Below are 17979 nucleotides of genomic sequence, written 5' to 3'. Positions count from 1 at the left end.
AAGACTCAGAATTTCTTTATTTACATTTTCCCTCTCTTCCTCCCAACCCCAAGACATTTCAAATCACCTTCTAGATTCCAGCTGGAAATGTTGTTTATGAGCGTTTGTTTCATATATTTTTTTAAAAGGGTAAAGTTCCCCCAAAGTGTTACAATAGTTAAGGACATATATAAGAGGATACTTAAAATGGCATGACTACTCCATCAGGTTTGATCAAGGGATAATGCAATGATAGCAATTATCTATCTGGAAACTTCCTAGTAGTTATGCTTTCTTTTTCTCTCCTTTCTGCACTGGCTAGTAAATCTGGTACCATGTTGACTGAAATGGTAATAGTGAATATTCTTATTTCATTCCTTATCTCAGTAGAATTTTTTCAATATTTCACTAAGTATATGCTGGTATGTTTTTTACGGATACCCTTTTTATTAGATTAAGAACATTCCTTTGTATTCATAATTTGTAAAAGGATTGTTTTTATAAATAATGAATGTGAGTTGACTTTTACCAAATGCTTTTTCAATTTCTATTGACCTGATTAACACCTTTCACCCTTTTAATGTTGTGACTGACTGTCACATTTAATTTTTTTTTTCCCTTATTAACTCTGATCTGGCCTTGATGTGATGGTTCTTATATACTACGGGATTCAGATGGTAATACTGCATCTATGTTTATGAGATAAATCAGCATATAATTTTCTCCTGTTATCTCTTGTCTCTCTCAAATAAATAAATCTTTAAATACTAAAAGAAACTATTATATTTCTTATTTACTGGAACAATTTTTTTTTTAAGATAGGCATTATTTCTTTCTTAAATTCTTGATATAATTAGCTGGGAAACCACCTGGTTTAAAAATTTTCTCTAATAATTTTTAAGTCCTGATTTAATATCTTTAATAGGTAAGGAGCTAGTTTTGTTGTTGTTGTTGTTGTTGTTTTTCCCCTAATTCAGTAGTGGGATGTTGTCCTATTGTAGGTATTTCCCCTTTCTATTTTTTTGTTTAATGCTATTCATAGTATCCTTGGTGCACTTGGGGTGGGGGGGTCCTTGCTCAACAGGGCTTCTGCTGGAGATTTTCTCTTTCCCTGTCCTTCTACCCTTACCCCCACTCATATGCACTTGCACTCTCTTGCTCTCCTTAAAAATAAATCAATCTTTTTTAAAACTCCTCTAAATATCTTTTTAATGTATGTAGGATCTGAAGTTATGTCCATTTTTCTTATTGGTAGTTTTTGGCTTTGATTTGATCACTTTTGTTCAGGGTATTACCAATGCTATGAATCTCTTCAAATTGCCAATAGTAAACTCTATTTTCTCTTTTATTGATTTATTTTTAATCTCTGTTTCTACTTTTGTGTTTAAAATTTCCTTGCAAAAAATTAAAAATAAAATTAAATTAAATTTCCTTGCTACTTTCTTTGGGATTGATTTGCTGTTATTATCTAGATTCTAAAGAGGCATACATAGATCATTGATTTCTAATCTTCTTTTCTAAAAGTATAAATTTAAATTTACTTATTTTTCTTTAAATATGGCTTTAATTATATCTGACATGTTTTGATATAGTTTGGTATTATGAGTAATATTATTATTATCATTTTTATTCAATCAAAATTAGTTTCTGGAAGCCTAGGTGGCTCAGTGGTTGAGCATCTGCCTTTGGCTCAGGGTGTGATCCCAGGGTCCTGGGATCAAGTCCCCCACCCACTTCTCCCTCTGCCTGTGTCTCTGCCTCTCTCTCTGTGTCTCTCATGAATAAATAAATAAAATCTTAAAAAAATAAGTTTCTAATTGGCATTATGATTTCTTCTTTGAATTATAGAGTACTTAGTACTTTAATTCACAAATATGGGGAAGCTTCATCCCTCTCCTCTTCCCTGAATTCCTCCCTCCCTGACTTCCTGCCTTCTTCACGCTGTCCCTCCTTTTCTCCTTCCCTTCCTTCCTTTCTTCTCTTTATATTTTATTTTTATTGATAAAGTCTAGTTCTATCATGGTCAGGGATAATTCTTATATGATTTCCATTTTTAGATTCCTGTTGAAACTTATTTATGGTCCAGCATAAGATCTTGGATGCAGTGTCCTTTATAGGTCAACAAGGCCATTTGCTAATCATAGTGTTTAAACCTATATATGTGGTGGTTTTTATGCTGAGCAGGGAGTCTGCTTCCCCCTACCCTCTTGCCCCTCCCCATAGCTCATGCTCTTTCAAATAAATAAAATATTTTTTTAAGATTTTATTTTTTTATTCATGAGAGACACAGAGAGAGGCAGAGACAGGCAGAGGGAGTAGCAAGCTCCCTGTGGGGAGACGGATATGGGACTTGATCCCAGAACCCTGGGGTCATGACCTGAGCCGAAAGCAGACACTCAACCACTGGGCCTCTCAGGCATCCCAAAATAAATAAAATCTTAAAAAGTAGAGAGGGGGGGGCTTGGTAGCCCAACTGATTGAGCATCTGGCTTCAGCTCAGCTTGTAACCCCGGGGTCCTAGGATGGAGTCCCACTTCGGGCTCTCTGCATGGAACCTGCTTCTCCCTCTGCCTATGTCTCTGCCTCTTTCTTTGTGTCTCTTAAGAATAAATACAATCTTAAAATAAAATAAAAATAAAATAATAAAAAAATAAAATAAAATAAAATAATAAAAAAATAAAATAAAATAAAATAATACAATAATAAAAAAGAACGTCCTCTAATATTTTCTTTATTATGGGTTTTTGCAGGCCATGACACTTGTTCACTAAAATCACTGCTGGGGCAGCAGCCAAGAATATTTCTCCAACCACCCCTCCTGATGGTTATGGAAGGGAGTGTGTTGTCCCAGCTGATGAGTTTGAGGGAAATTTGTTTTATTAGCCAGCACTCTCCTATAGCAAAGAGAATCAGGTTTCAGTTTTACCCGTGTGTGGAAGTGAGGAAATTGTTCAATACACATTATCTCACGCTATTAGATGAGACCATACAGCAGAGGGAAACAGAGTGTGAAGGTTTACCAAATACTCCCGGGCTTATTTAAATACCAATATTAATACTACTATTAATTATTATTCATTGCTAATAAATGAAAATCCTGGACAAATGCTAAACTGAGAAGCCAACATAACAAATATAAATCAGAACTGGAATCCACTGTTGAAGGTGTTTGATTAAAGGACAAATCCCTGCATTCTTTCCTGCAATATTTATTTCTGCAACAACTAACACATTTTGTAAAAAATTTAAAAATGTCATACACTTTCTTGTACCTTCAGGACAGATTCAAAATTGACTTCTACATCTATATCTCTGTGTGACCCACAATGTGTCATTAATCTTACAATTTCATCAAAAGTAGTATTAACCTGCAGGAATTTACAAATTAAAACTTACAAAGTATCCTGTCCTTCAAGTAAATTTCATTAACAAAAAGAATTTGACTTATTCATAAAAGTGACCAAACTATTTCATCTATTCATTCATTCATTTTATTAAAAAACAAAACAAAACAAAACTATCATTTCAGGTCCTGTGCTAAATTACTTGGAGATTTAGAGGAAAGACATAGCATGGATGTGAATATAGGTGATTTGTCTTATTTTGCATAATCTTGTCTCAGGAAAATCTTTTATTGTCTTCATGAAGGCACTTGAGAACCCATGCTTATTGGTAACCAAAAACTATCCATTGTTTCTAAAATTTCTTTAGTGCACATTTTCAGTGCAAATACCTTCATACATGCAGGTGATAATATATTAGTAAAAATAGGCAGGATTCTGGGGCCAATGCTTAGAACCTTTTGGAAGTGAAGTCAAACATCACCCTTCCTCCAAAATAGTTATTAGTATTTGGTGCTTGGGGGTACCTCATGGATTTGGAAAGAATTCCCGTGGCCACTGTCCTACCAGTCTCATTGTTGTCTTGAATTTGAAGAGTGACAAAGGAGCTACTTACGTGTATTAAAAGTCATTGATGTCAATTAAATTCAAATATTTGTGTCTTTTGGAGCTTTGGAAGCAGATTTCGGGTCAATCTCTTCTTTTCTGACCTTGAAAAAGTGATTTCTACCTGTTTGTTTTTCCAAGTATGTCATTATTTTCAGTGAATCTGGTTGATTTGAAATTTCCTATCTCTTCAATTCATCTTGATCACCTAAAATGTCCATGGTTGCTAAATTTATTAATTTAATAAGATACCCTGCAAAAAACTGCCCAACACAGAGCCTGGTTTAGGAACTGATTGATGTTTATAACATCTGAGTTTCTCGGAACAAATTCCTTAAACATAGCTGCCACAGTTCTGGCTTAACTTGTTTTTGAATACTGTGTGGCCTGCATTTATCACATCTGAAATTCTGATCTGGCTTCCACTGAAGTCTTCCTTCCATCTCAATTCACACACACACAGGACTTTAATTTTGGACAGTGTAAGATTTGCAGAAAATCCTAGATATTTCAGAGTGTTACTATATACCCTTCAACAGGTTTCTCTTATTAACTTATATTAGCATGGAGTATTATTACAATTAACAAATCAATATTGATATATTATTATTAATGGAAGTCCATGGATTTAGATGTTTCTTAGTGTTTAGGGACACTGAAAATTTTGAGGATAGGTATAATGGAATATATCTTTTATTGGAATTTATCTGATGTTCTTCTCTTTGTTTTTGTGGACTGTTCCACTGCACTTCTTCTTAAAGGGGAATTTTAAGAGTCCCCCTTAAAATTTCTTGCAGAGCTGGTTTGGAGGTCACATATTCTTTTAGTTGCTGCCTGTCTTGGAAGCTCTTTATCTCTCCTTCCATTTTGAATGAGAGCCTTGCTGGATAAAGTATTCTTGGTTGCATGTTCTTCTCATTTAGGACCCTGAATATATCCTGCCAGCCCTTTCTGGCCTGCCAGGTCTCTGTGGAGAGGTCTGCTGTTACCCTAATACTCCTCCCCATAAAAGTCAGGGATTTCTTGTCTCTTGCTGCTTTAAGGATCTTCTCCTTATCTTTGGAATTTGCAAGCTTCACAATTAAATGTCGAGGTGTTGAACGGTTTTTATTGATTTTAGGGGGGGATCTCTCTATTTCCTGGATCTGAATGCCTGTTTCCCTTCCCAGATTAGGAAAGTTTTCAGGTAGAATTTGTTCAAATACATATTCTGGCCCTCTGTCCCTTTCGGCACCCTCGGGAACCCCAATTAAACGTAGGTTTTTCTTCCTCAGGCTGTCGTTTATTTCCCTTAATCTATCTTCATGGTCTTTTAATTGTTTGTCTCTTTTTTCCTCAGTTTCCCTCTTTGCTATCAACTTGTCTTCTAGGTCACTCACTCGTTCTTCCACCTCGTTAACCCTCGTCGTTAGGACTTCTAGTTTGGATTGCATCTCATTCAATTGATTTTTAATTTCTGCCTGATTAGCTCTAAATTCTGCAGTCATGAAGTCTCCTGAGTCCTTTATACTTTTTTCTAGAGCCACCAGTAGCTGTATAATAGTGCTTCTGAACTGGCTTTCTGACATTGAATTGTAATCCAGATTTTGTAACTCTTGATAGAAGCGCGAACTCTTCTCACTGTTGCATTCCAGCTGGTCTCTCTTTAAATCTCAGGCCGAATTCATAGATTTTCAGGATAATTTGAAGGTTTTCTAGGTAGTTTGGTGGAGACAGGTGATTTGGAGACCCTACTCTTCCGCCATCTTGCTCCTCTCCTCCTGATGTTCTTCTCATAATTAGACTGGGGTTATGGGTTTTGGGGGAGCAAAATTACAGAGGTAAAGTGATTCTGAATAGGAAAAGCATGGGACTTTAGGTAGGGAAGGAATGGGGCCCCAACTAGGCTCTGAGGGTATTTCAGGTATGCAGACACTGAGAATGAAAACAAAGGTAAGGAAGAAAGACCAAACCACTTTGTCCCAGGTGCTAGGGCTAAGATGTTTTTCTGATAATTGCACTGTGACCACAGAAAATAAAAAATAACCACAAAAATAACCAGGCCTCAAAAAAGAAATCAACCATTAAACTTAAGTTATCATACATCCTTACTTAACAAAAGACGTTGTGGGATTGTAGGGTCACAGTTTCCTGGTCAGTTCTAAATAAAACCCCTCATTGGCAACTCATTCAGGACCCCTCTCACTCTAGAGAGGCTTTTCTTTTTTTCTTTTCTTTTCTTTTCTTTTCTTTTCTTTTCTTTTCTTTTCTTTTCTTTCTTTTCTTTTCTTTTCTTTCCTTTCCTTTCCTTTCCTTTCTTTCTTTTCTTTTCTTTTCTTTCTTTTTTCTTTTCTTTTCTTTTCTTTTTTCTTTTTTCTTTCTTTTCTTTTCTTTCTTTTCTTTTCTTTTTTCTTTTCCTTTCTCTTTTCTTTTTCTTTTCTTTTCTTTCTCTTCTTTTCTTTTCTTTTTTCTTTTCTTCTTTTCTCTTTTCTTTTTTTCTTTTCTTTCTTTTCTTTTTCTCTCTTCTTTTCTTTTTCTGTTCTCACCTTCAATGAATTATCACTTCCCCCTTTGTGTCTGTGAGATTCATTCTTTGACACCACGAGACAAGAGCCTGTAACAATTCCATCGCATCAGACAAAAGGTAGATAGCACCTTTGTAATTTGTCACTGTTGCTATTGACCTTGATCACCTAGCTGGGGTCATATTCATTAGGTTTATTTACTGTAAAGTTACTAATTTTTTTCCTCTCTTAATACCGTACTCTTTGGAAGGAAGTCACAATGTATATAGCCCATGCTTAAGTAGTGGGGAGTTATGCTTTCCCTCTTCGAGAGCAGAGTATATAGATAATTTTTCTGGAATTTCTTGGCACAAGAGAGTTGCTTGTTTCCCCCTCTCATTTATAATTTTTCATTAATTTATACACATTAATATGGGGTCATGGATATTTATTTTATACTTTGAGTTATAATCCAGTACTACTTTTTCTTATTGCTGAAATTATTCTGGCTTTGACCAAAGGGAGCTCCTGCAGTTGGCTCCTATGATCTTCTTACAAACCCTTATCAAAGTGCATGCATGTGGGTGTGTTTTCAGTACTTACTTTCTGACACTATCAGGTACTTGGGAGTAATCTTATCTATTTCCTGCCCGACTCCGAGATCAACTGTCCCTCTGTGGAGACCTGGGTGTCTTTGCTGGAGAATGGCATTACAAACCAAGGTATGGCGCTCAGGATATTACTGCTACTTCAGTGTCATTTCCTTTAGGGCATCTCAGCTGACAAGGGAGAGAAATATGTGTGTTGATAATAACTGCTGTATATACAAATATTCATAAATATTTTTATGTAACTATATCAATATATACTAAGCTAAGCCCGAGTTCATACTGATGCTTCCCAGCTCTAACCCATTATGACACAATATCATTCTAGTCCCCTTCACTTGCTTACCTAAAACCTCCCACTCCAATAGTGTATCTGAGTCTGCTTCTGATATTCACTTTGTTTCTTCATAGTACTACTTTGCTCTTAACTTTTAGTATGCCTTTTTTGTTGAAATCTGGGCAAAATCGGTAGTGGAAGTTGATCTGTATTTAATGTTTGCTGTACTTGTTGATGCCAGAAGATTCGATTTATTCTGTTGTCTTGTTTTTTATCTCCCCAGTTGTCTTTGGATTTCCGAAGAACTCCGGATTAAGTAGAGTCCACATACTGCAGCTCTTTCAGTTATAATCCTTCGTGTGTTATGTGACTAGAGCCCTGTGGTGGGGATGGTAAGATATGGCAGGGGAGGGAGCATTCTATAAGCCTATGATTAAATTCCAGTCTTACAGTGGGCCTATATGTCTCACTCAATTTTGGAAAAGGAACATACCCCCTCAAAAGAAAAAGGAAAACAAATGTTTCAAAAGAAACATGACATTATTTTACAGATGTATTTTTTAAATTTATTTTATTTATTTTTGTAAGGTTATTTGTTTATTTATTCATACAGAAAGAGAGGCAGAGACACAGGCAGAGGGAGAAGCAGGCTCCCTGTGGGGAGCCTGATTCGGGATTCGACCCCAGGACTCCGAGATCAGGACCTGAGCCACTGAATCTATTGATTGATTATTTTAGCCAGGCTAATCTATCATTTTATAAAATGCCTTACATATTAACTGGTTCACATATTGTATTAAAGTAGCTCAAAATCTTTCAATCAGTCAAATTGATTACTCATCTAAATATATTTACGTCCAATACCAACAACTACTGATAGAGGGAAAACTGTCCTAATCTCATTACATTTACTATTCACATAGATAATGCATATTTCAAAAGCCCCAGGTGTTTGCTTCCTAACTTTCTCAGAAGAGCTGCTCAAGGTTAACTTATGGGAATCAATCTCACATACCAATATATGTTTAAAAACTCTACTTAGAGTTAGAAATATTCAATTTAGCACAAGTTTTATTACAAATAATGGAAAAGTTATCTGAATGCATTAGCTGCACATTCCATCCCCTACAAACTATAGCCACAAAAATCCTTTTTGTCAAACCACCTCTGCACTTATCATATTATGTGACTATTAGCTTAAACCAACTTGGTATTCTGGGGCATTCTAATGCAGGAAAGAAGACTAGATGGGTATTCCTTAAAAAAGAAAAGATGTATTTAGATCCAAGCAGGATAAAAGGAATCCCAGGATAATATCATCATATATTTCTCAAGAATATAAAAGTTTCATAAAATAAATTTACAAAAACAAAAGGAAAAGGTAACAATTAATTTCTCTTGAAATTGGGCAAAGATAACCTTAATCTACTTGTGGAGTAGACTATGAATTCTGTCTCATAAAAAGCCTTACAATTCTGACTTGGCCCTGGGGCTCATAGCGTTAAGGATAAATGTAGCTCCAAAAGTCGTTAGATTCAAGAAATTGCACATTATTTTTTAATGAAGACCTTAAACTCTCAGTAGAATTACTAAGACAGATGAAAGTAATATCAGAAAAACAATCAGAGTTTTAATTGTAATGGTCGAAAGAAATATCCTCATATAACGAGACTTAGTTTAATAGATATCTTATACTAAAACATGTTATCATTCTCTAAAATAATGGTTTGCAGCAGAGATAAAATCATTTTCCTGACTTTTCATCCAAAACAATCAGAAAGGCAGAGGAGTAATGGAAAAAAATTAGAACTCTAAAATTATATAGACCTGGATTACTCCTATCTCAAATATTTGGTACTTATGTGCATCTGTTAAATTTATTCGACATATTTGAATCTGTTTCTCCATGTGTGAAAAGTCGAATAATGATACCCATGCCTAGGAGGATTATTTTAAAAGTAAATGAGACAATACATTCAAAGCTGCTAGCATAAGGTCTGGCTCATAACTACGTATTCATTCAACACATGTTTAAGTGTCTGCAATATGCCAGTCATTGCTTTAAGCATTGTTTATCAAAATAGTGGGGAAGACAGAAGAAAGCTGACAAATCTAGAATGTGAAATGAAGAACAGCAAGCGTTATTTTTTAATAACCCAACATGCTAGGGGGAAAGATGGAACACAAAAGGTGGTCAAGGAAATTCCCTGGGAAGGTGTCGTTATGTGTGGAAAATAGAAACTGAGAATGTGCTTTGTGGATGTCTGGAGCCAGAAGCTTCCAGGCGAGGAGAAAAAGCCCATGAATGGGGTGTATGTTTGTTTGTTTGAGGACAGCAGGTTCGAGAGGTTCTACTATGACCCTAGGATGTAACCTAGGCAATAATATCACAATTAGTATCTAGTGAACTCCATAGCTAAGAACAAGGTCACTGGGATCAGAGTGTCTGTGTCTATGTTGTGTGTCTACCTTTGGCAAGTCATTTAACCTTCTGGCTTTAGGTTTCCTCTCTAGCAAGGGAGTAATTATCCTCTAGAGTTGTTAGGGGAACTAAATGTGTTAATAAATATTAAAGTGCTAGCATACAGTAATCATCAAAGAACTCTTATTTTTAAGTTACTGAGAAACATGGAGTGGAGTCTCTTGTTCCTCAACCTCCAGGTTCCAAGAATCATTATTATTGTTTTTAACATTTGTGTCAATCTTATAGATGTTTTCTATTCCGGAAATATGCCTTTGCTGTTCTCTAGTTTTATTTTTAGGTTCCTTTTGGATAGAGTTAGGATTTTGTTTCCTTCCAAACTTTAGGAATCTTACTTAAGAGCTTTGCTATCTCTTGAACATCAGTGAACTATACAAACAAACATTTTCAAGATTGATGAGTCATAAAATTCAAAGAAGAATTTTAAAATTCAAGAAAAAAATAGTTTTGATGTTTTCTTTTTGAAAATTTTTGACAGTTGGGTTAAAGATTTTATCTATTTGAACATGCCTGGAATTTGGCATTCAAATAAAATGCAGATTTCACTGCCTTTAATAGTGTTTTTTTTGTATTTAGACTATGCATTTGCTTCTTGATTTCCCATGCATTTTCCTATGCAAGTGGGTCAACAACACAGAGATGTGGGTTTTATTTCCTCTATATTGAAGATGTAGAAACTAAGGTTTATAAAGAGTAATTTAAAATATAATTAAGAGGTTAAATGTTGAATAGAGTTCAATCTTTGGCATCATAAGTCCAACATATATTCCTTATTGCTATAGTATGCGTATTTGTGTCCTCTGGAAATTCATATGTTGAAATCCTAGCTCCCAAAAGGGATGGTATTAGAAGGTGGGGCATTTGGGAAGTACTAAGTCCTGAAGGTGGAGCCCTCATGAATGATTTAGTACCTTATTGAAGTGGCTCCTGAGAAGTCCCCAGTCCCTTTCACTATGTGAGAATACAAGAAGCATGGGATGGAAAAGAGGACTTGCACCTGACTATGTAGGTGCCCTGATCTTGGACATCTAGCCTCCAGAACTATGAGAAATAACCTTTTTATATTTATAAGCTACTTGGTCCCTGGTATTATGTTATAGCAGCCTGAATGGACTAAGATAACCACCAAAAACATAAACTTAATTAGTTTTTTTGTTTGTTTTGTTTTGTTTTAAGATTTTATTTGTTTATTCATGAGAGACACAGAGAGACGGAGAGACAGAGAGAGAGGCAGAGACACAGGCAAAGGGAGAAGCAGGCTCCATGCAGGGAGCCTGATGTGGGACTCGATCCTGGGTCTCCAGGATCACACCCTGGGCTGAAGGCAGCGCTAAACCGCTGAGCCACCCGGGTTGTCCAAACTTTCTTAGTTTTGCATGCACCCAACCTACCACAGGGCCCAAACTAATGGCTTCAGCTCATAGTATTTATTGTATTTACATAACATATAATACACAATTGGGTTTCTATTTTATAACTATAATAGTGATTATCTCTTCCAATATGAGTATAAACTCCTTGATAACAAAATTTGAAAAAAATATATGGTTTATAAAATGGGTCTGGACATATAGAAATTGCTTGAAAAATCTCAGATAAACAAATTAACAATATCTGCACTTGGAAAGATTATAGGATTTAGAGCCACACATATTTAGATTAAAATCTGCTGTTTGACATTTCTTACATCTAGATCTTGGGGAATGGTACTGAGCTTTTATTATCTTCATCAATTTAAGGAGGTTAATAATCTCTTTCTTTCACGCTCATTATATGGACTGAATGTGTAGGGGAGCAAAAGTAATTTTCCCTCTCTCCTTCTGAGTTCTTAACTGAGACCCCTGTAGTAATAAACAGATGAACAACAGAAAAACAAAAAGAAGTTTATTATCATGTCCACTTCATGTATACACAGGAGATATGCAGAGAAAAATGATTCCTCCAAGTGGTTTCGAATTCAGGCCTAAATGCCATTGTAACAGGGAAAGTGGAGGAAGGAGCAGGCCTCTTACGGGTGTAGGAAGTTTGTCTGGGTGTGGGGTCATCAACTTCTAGTCTCTTCTCCTGTAATAAGGATCAATCTTCCCTAGTTGCTGAAACTCCCAGGAGGGAGTTAAGACAACCGAATGTCTTTTGGAGAATCTGTCTTTAGACAGAGAGAGTTCAGAGAAAGCCTTCAACAGGCTCTTACGAAAATCCAGGAATTAACTGAAAACTGTCATATATTACAGATGATTATTTTATACCACTGATTTCACTTAAACATTATAACAAATTTAATTACATATCTTAATACAAAAAATATCTCAAGTTACATGAAGAAACACCTTCCAGACACTGTGCTGGAGAAGACTGCATCGCACAGGTTGCTCCTCTTGTGTAACACAACACTGAGTTTGTAAACTCAGTCTCCTTGTCCTGTCACTGCTTTCAACAGAAGCACCTGGGCTCTTACTAGGATTACTGCTTTCATCTCCTACTTCATATTGCTGCCCTTTTTTTCTTAATCCCATCAATCTGTCACTCAAATTTCTTTTTTTTTTTTTTAAGATTTTATTTATTTATTTATTCATGAGAGACACAGAGAGAAAGTGAGGCAGAGAGAGAAGCAGGCTCCACGCAGGGAGCCCGATGTGGGACTCGATCCTAGGGCTCCAGGATCACACCCTGGGCCAAAGGCAGGTGCTCAACCGCTGAGCCACCCAGGTGTTCCTGTCATTCAAATTTCTAAGTATATACTTTCTCTTTCAAGTAAGCAATTTTCTTTTATTTTGGATGATTTTTTAAATATTAAAAAAATAGTTCAAGGAGGAAAAACGTTAAAAGTTCATATTCTTATCTTCCAGAATCAACTGCCTTTACTATTTTGACACTACTGTCTTCAGAGAATTTTTTAGATGTGTGATTTTGAAAAAAAAATCATAGTAATAGTTATTAGTTATTAGAGTAGTAAATAATTCCCATTGGAAATCAAAGAACATTACAGGTCAATTTAAATCTCTTCTTTGATATTTACAGGCCCTTTGTCATTCCTTCACCCAAGCATTTTCTCAGAAAAAGTAAGAAGAGGAAGTTATTCAAATCCCTTAACCAGAATAAAGTTCTCATACTGACTCAGGACCTGTAGTTTTATACAGTGGTGTACTATGAAACCATATCCCTGAATCCTACATCAGGTCTAAAAACTTGTTGCATTTTTCCATTCCAGAGTACACATAGATCTGAGCAGTTCTACCTATCTTTTTTGCTCATAAAAATCTGGCTCAATTTAAGACTCTTTAAAAAATATCACAGCGTCTGAGATGCCTTCCTCTATTCATCAAGCAGAGATGATTATCTTTGTGTCATACTCACCTTTGATGATACCTCCATCACAGAACCTACCACACCTCTCTGGTGCTACTAATGTTTGTATAATCTTTGTTGCTGGTCTCTGAAGGGCTTGAGAGCAGAGTCTATTTCATCTTCATGTTTGTAGTTTCTGAATCAGACATGTTACTACTCCCTAGCCTGGGACCAAATAAATCTCTGTTTTAGATAAAAGTAGAGGAAATAGTGATAATGGGTATGAAAAGATGGGAGCAAGACAGAAACTCGAACTTAGTATTAATTTACTCAAATTTAATCAAATGTTTCAGATGAAATAGTAGAAATAAGATATACAGTGTGGATTGAAAAGGTCAGAATATATTCATAGATGGCAACTATTTAAAGAATTCAGTAGCTTTCCTGGGATACAACACTTGTTTAAAAAAATTAAGTCTTTTGTACTAGAAAAATGGTCTGCTTGAGTGAATGACAATTGTTCTTAGAGAAAATATTAGAATACAAAAATATCGAATGAAGATGCCCGCACAACTCTTAAAATTTAAATTTGCTCTAAAAATGAGAAAAAAATTAGTAAGCTAAGTCTTATAACGAATTGTTTTATAATTAATACCTCTGAAATGAAGCCTTAAAATCTAGATGCATTAATGCAGAGTATTTTTTGCTTGCTTTGAGTGTCATGTAACTCCAGTTGATCTCTCAATTTCTGGACTCCAAAATAAAATACATCGCTAGAAAACTTATTGATGATTAATTTATATTTATTGTTTAATCTAGTAGTTTCAAAGTAATGATATTTTGGGTATTGGTTTAAATCGGAAACAGCAAGGTAATTTGGCGGTTATTAGTAATTATTTCCAATATTGTATAAAATCTAGTTGCATAAATATATTACTAACGTATCCCAAATTATAGTGTTATTCATTATTTCAAAATGAAAGCTCTGAGCCATTAATTAGCTGATGCTTTTAGATCAATTAGATCAAATGATGAAAGAAAGAGAAGAGTAGATTTCCACCAACCAATTATAGCAGGAAATCTGATTTAGAATATAAACACATACCTATGTGGAAATGCTGATTCCTTCTGGATTTATGGAGTCTACCTCAGAAACAGTCAATTTGCTCTGTGTACATTGATCAGTCATCTGTGTCTTAAATCTCAGTCAAGCCAGAAGTTGCTTCGTAAAGTTGCTGAAACTGTCTCACTTCCTAGGCCTACAGCAAATAAAATAGGAAAAGAACTTTTTCTAAATAAGCCTTATGAGCCCTTTTTGAAGTTTTTCTCATCTCACAATGAGTTTCAATCTTATCAACTGTAACACCAAGGGTTATAGAGTGAGTGTAAGGAACCAGTACAAAGGACTAATGCAGATGGAAAATGTAGCTAAAATGTGCCTCAAAACCAGAATTATTCGGTGGCTTTTAGGTAAGAGCATTAATCAGATAGGATATCTGTTAAATTGGGTGAGCAGTAGACTATATTAACTATGTTTGCTGTTTCAAACAACTTCAAAATCCTAATGTTTACTTATTTCTCACATGTCTTTGTGTGTCCTACAGAAATATGGATTTTTAAAAATATTTTATTTATTTATTCATGAGAGACACAGAAAGAGAGAGAGAGAGAGAGAGAGAGAGAGAGGCAGAGACACAGGCAGGCTCCATGCAGGGAGCCTGATGTGGGACTCGATCCCGGGTCTCCAGGATCACGCCCTGGGCCAAAGGCAGGCGCTAGACCACTGAGCCACCCAGGGATCCCCAGAAATAATGATTCATCTTGAACATCAACTGTATTCTTTTCAAGTAGAGGCAGCTTGAAAAACATCATCTCATCCTCATAAAGATTTCATTAAAGTAACTTAAAATACATTAAATGCCTCCAAAAAAGGAATCTCCAAATAAAGAATGCTTTATGTTCCAGATGGTGTTTTTCAACTTTGCTTCCAATTTAATAAAGAATCGCTTTATGACCTAAATCACATTAAATCAAATGGTGGGAAATTTCTGTTTTCAGTTTTATATTGAATCCATTTTATAATTATTCAAGAATCAACAGGAAATATACTTCAAAAGTTTGTACATGCTTTAATCTTTCATCATTTTTAGTTCACTTTTTTTTTTCTTTGAAGTCAGTCAAGTTCCCCAGAACTAGCGTTAGAGGATTATATATGTGGATATTTATATTGTTAGGTAGAGTTTGGTAATTCCTCAAAATGGGACATTCGCCGTAGTAATTAGATAAGTTTTCCTAGAAAGGTTCTAAAAACCTGTCTGCAAAAATGTGCAAGATCTATTTCATGTATAAACTCATTATTAATCCATTGAGGAATGATGACAAGTGCTAACATTTGAGCGCTTCAGTGTAATATGTCTTATGATAAGCGTTTCAAATGAATTTTTAAAAATAATTTCACAGTTATAACAAAAAGTATTTTAATGTTTACAGAGAGAAATGAAAGGATCAAAGAAGTTAAGTAAAATCACCAGTTTACTCAGATAGTAATGAAGGAGCCAGGATATGAAACTAGGCCTGTGTGACTTGGGGCTTGCATACTTCATACCATTAGTGATCATTCTATGTTTGCTGCTTTACATATATGATCCTAAAACCACTACTGTGCAGGGTGTGTGTGTGTCTGTGTGTGTGTGTGTGTATCACAATGTTATAGACAAGTAAAGTGAAGTTAAATAATGTGCATCAGGTAACATCCTTATGCAGAACCAGGATTTATGTTAATGTCTTTGCAACTCCAGTGCCCAATTCGACAACAGTTTGACTTTGCACTTAAGACTCACAACTTTTGGGAGACCCGGGTGGCTCAGCGGTTGAGCCTCTGCCTTTGGGTCAGGGCATGATCTCGGGGTCCCGGGATCGAGTCCCACATCAGGCTCCCTGCATGGAGCCTGCTTCTCCCTCTGCCTGTGTCTCTGCCTCTCTCTCTCTCAAACAACAACAACAACAACAACAGAAAAAGACTCAAAACTTTCATGGTGGGAATGCTAGCTGGTGAAGCCATTCTGGAAAAAAAGTATGGAGATTCCTCAAAAAGTTGAAAATAGAGCTACCTTATGACCCAGCATTTGCACTACTAGGGATTTACCCCAAAAATAAAAATGTAGTGACCTGAAGTTAAAAAAAATTAACCCCAATGTTAATAGCAGCAGTGTCCACAATGGCCAAACTGTGGAGAGAGCCCAGATGTCCACTGACAGATGAATGGAGAAAGAAGATGTGGTATGAACACACACACACACACACACACACACACACACACACATACTGGAATATTACTCTTAAAAAAGAAAACTTTTGCCATTTGCAATGACATGGATAGAACTAGAAGGTATCATGCTAAATGAAGTAAGTCAATTAGAGAAAGACAATTATTATATGGTCTCACTCATAAGAAACAAAAAGAGGATCATAAGGGAAGGGAGGGAGAAATAAAACAAGATGAAATCAAGGAGGGAGATGGGACCACTGGGTAATAGCCAATAAAGAGGACATGTGATGTAATGCCCACAGGGTGTTATATAAGCCTGATGCATGACTGGTCTCTACTTCTGAAATACACTATATGTTAATTAATTGGATTTCATTTTTTTTAAAAAAAAGACTCACAACTTCCAGAAGAATCATGTGAAGAATGAGGGATAAAAATCAAATGAAGTTCTGATCAATGAAATCCCACAGTAATGCTCAGGAGCATGCAAAAGAGAACATGATTCTAAGACATCAAGTAAATCTACTAAACAAGGATTGTTGTTGAATTAGCCCATGAGTGACCTTATTTGGGAAGTATATTTGAGCAGAAGTGAATAAAATACTTCTTTTTCTTAATGTTATTCTTTTTTCTTGACCCCCCCCAAAAAAGGTATCATTTAAGTGAAAATGAAATAAGCTAATAAATACTGCTACAGTTAAAAAAATCAGAGTAAGAAAACTCCCATATTTTATTCTAGAAGAATTTAATAGTTAAAGTAACATAGTTGGTAGACAAACGTGATTATGAATTCTGGCTCTAGCAACCATTAACTGTTTAATGTAAGGAAAGTTCTTTTGCTTCAAATAATTATAATTGTCCACTAAATAAAATTTATATAACTAATTCACAGCATTTTTACAAAAATCAAATGAGCTCAATCTATGCAAATCACCTAACATCCTACCAGACATATAGTAATTATTCTATTGTTTGTTTCTTTACCATTATTCTTATGTGCAGCATACATTTCTTTGCTGAAACCAGCATTAACATTTTTCTCCTCTGTATTCCCTTTAGGTTCTTCTTGGCATGACTAATCCAACTCTCTCTTCAACTAGCACATGTATTAAATGGATATATTGGACATGGTGAACATATATGGGACATAACAATAAAATATTATTTTTAAAACATTTTTCCATTACGTAGAAGAATAAATGGATATGTGAATACTGGTTTATTATGTAAATCAAATTCTTACTGTGAGTTACCATCAAAATATCTGAAAAACATAATTTAGTGCCGTTCTGAGGGCAGAGTGAATGCTAAGTAAACACGCAGTAGAATATTTGCAACAGATAAGTATTGTACTTGGCTTCTAGTCAAGAGTTTTTTCTTGCATAAAACAAGTCAAAAGGCAGGAACCCCTGGTTTTATCTAATGCTTCATGAAGAACCTCAATCACGTTTGTGTTTCTGTACAACTGCTGGTTGTTTCATGCTCAAGCTTCCCCACGTATTCAACATGACCACTCCAGCCATAGCATCTTAACATCAGCATCACACTTAACATTAAGACTAACGTGATTATCCCCCTTCCTCCAAAAAATGAACCCTAGACCCTTTTAGCAATTTAATTCTCATTTCATTCAACAAAACTTAGTTGCAC

The 17979-nt window shown here is 35.4% G+C and overlaps 1 long non-coding RNA gene across 4 annotated transcripts; it reads left to right on the top strand.

Annotated features, from left to right (window-relative positions):
• Positions 1 to 7363: 7363 nt before the first annotated feature.
• LOC112667978 (uncharacterized) lies at positions 7364 to 17540 on the top strand. 4 transcript variants are annotated; one of them, XR_007404684.1, is made up of 3 exons: positions 7364 to 7451; positions 7578 to 7686; positions 17389 to 17540. It is a non-coding gene; the product is annotated as an uncharacterized LOC112667978 (long non-coding RNA). The 4 variants fall into 4 exon arrangements; XR_007404683.1 differs by lacking the exon at positions 17389 to 17540 and adding an exon at positions 7908 to 8500; XR_003141361.3 differs by having other exon boundaries at positions 7370 to 7485.
• Positions 17541 to 17979: the final 439 nt, after the last annotated feature.

This window comes from Canis lupus, chromosome 21 (genome assembly GCF_003254725.2).
Source record: "Canis lupus dingo isolate Sandy chromosome 21, ASM325472v2, whole genome shotgun sequence".
NCBI classification, from domain to species: Eukaryota; Metazoa; Chordata; class Mammalia; order Carnivora; family Canidae; genus Canis; species Canis lupus.
Note: the sequence above shows the minus strand (reverse complement) of the source record. Positions and strands in the feature narration are given on the sequence as shown.